Consider the following 1,999-nt stretch of genomic DNA (forward strand, 5'->3'; position numbering starts at 1 on the left):
TTGTCTGTGTGTGTGTTTTAGCGTTTATTTCTAGTGATTTGTTAACGTCGTACATATCTTGCAGTGTTTGTCCCTTCAGAAGTAAAAGTTTTCTAGTCGCAAAAGATTACTTTACCCCAGAAGGCCTGTGGCTTGTCTGTATATTTTATGGTGTTGACTCGGGCTCCTCCGCGGGTGCTCAAGGGTGTAGACCCAGTCCTCGGTGTCTTGTACGGATCGTCTCCAAACAGCATGACAGCCCCAAGTTAGCATGGGTATCATGTGCAGAATGGGTCCGCCTGAACTATAGATGCAGTTGCCTGGTTGAAAAGTAAAGGACAAAATTAAATTAAATACCGTCTTTCCTACCGAATTGTGCTGCAAAGCTAATTAGGAGAACTAATTGGTGTTTTCAGATATATTCGAGAATAATATGATTATATATAGTAAGTGACCGAAGTCTGTTGCTTGAGGCACCTGTAAGTTCATGCCTACGTATCCACTAGCCGCATTTAGCATCGAAATTCCCAATCTTAGTGGTTTATTTGCATTTCTTAAACCATCAATGTGAAGGGAGGCAATGCTATCACGCGTTTCTTTTAATGTCTCCATTGGGAATAAGATCATGTCACAGTGGATTCATATTAATTCTGGAACTACTATTCAATACATTATGAGTCAGAACGAGACCAGTTCGAAACCGTTAAATACCAACTCTTCCGTAACATAAAGTTCTGTTGAATGTTTCGACACTCCTGCTAACGATAGTTTTCTGTGTAGCTGTACAAACCTCATGTTCACACACACACACACACACACACACACACACACACACACACACACACACACACACACACACACACACACACACACACACGTTTATATGTATGTATGTATGTATGTATTCATATATGTTTGTTGGTTTAACAATCTATAAATATATATGTAGTAAACAGATTCAAAGACACGCGTATGTACAGTGGCAAACAACATCCTTTTCCTGGATTAGAATGACCTAATCCCAAAATAGATGTGTATTTCTTCATATATTCAGCACAACCAACCTCTAAACATAAGTAAAAACTTGTATTAGAGATGAATGATAAGCAAAAATAAGTAATTTACTGGCTGAAGTCTCACTTGCATTTTTTGTTTATTCATCGACGGCGTATAATACATTTATACCGTGAATATAAATTGCATCGCGCCCTAGTGTACGTTTTGAGCGGAAGCCTTCTCGCAGTTTCTTTCTTTCCTTGTCGTTGTCCTTGTCTTTGTCTGTAGTCCGATTTAAGTATTATGCTCCTGTCGCTTCTTAAATAACTGTTTATCGACTGTAAAGGGATTAGTTACCATATTGTATAATTGATTTATATCCTGATATTGTGGTATCGGGTTTCAAGTAATTAAGATATAATTAACCTAACTGTTAAATAATAAATACTCCTCAAATATTCCAAATGTTTATACAGGTTAATGAGGTTTATTTACATATTATTATTTCTGTATTTAAAAGTAAGTTTCCTCGCACCTCCTTATTGTAATGCGCATGCGCGTAGGTATGCCGCACCTGGTATTACTCGGTCATATGATCGGTCACTTTGCCATGCCATTGTACGAGTGAAAAATGGGATCCTCGCCTCGTGAGTAAAATTTGCAATTGATTAAGTGATTCGCATAGCGTGGCATATTGTTGTAAATACAGTGAATCGAAATAGTTCTTGTATTTCCATTTTTTTTACACGGCTTTGCTGACGCCAGGCGTTAAGATAGTTTATCTCTTGTGCCCCCGAAGTTAAGCGGAGCAGCGCCAAACTTAAACAAGCCCGTGACACCTGGGTCGTTTGGCACGCCTTTAGGGATGTGGATATTTACATTTGCAATTTTTGTCTGTACTTTTGTAAATATATATGGTAATGGTTATAAGATTCTTTTCATACCCTATTTGAAAAGAAAGAGGATATCGTAACTGGCTGATGCAATTCATTTAATAACGAAGTACACCATTTTAAACAAAAAA

The sequence above is a fragment of the Penaeus chinensis genome, chromosome 12, assembly GCF_019202785.1.
Source record: "Penaeus chinensis breed Huanghai No. 1 chromosome 12, ASM1920278v2, whole genome shotgun sequence".
Lineage (NCBI taxonomy): Eukaryota > Metazoa > Arthropoda > Malacostraca > Decapoda > Penaeidae > Penaeus > Penaeus chinensis.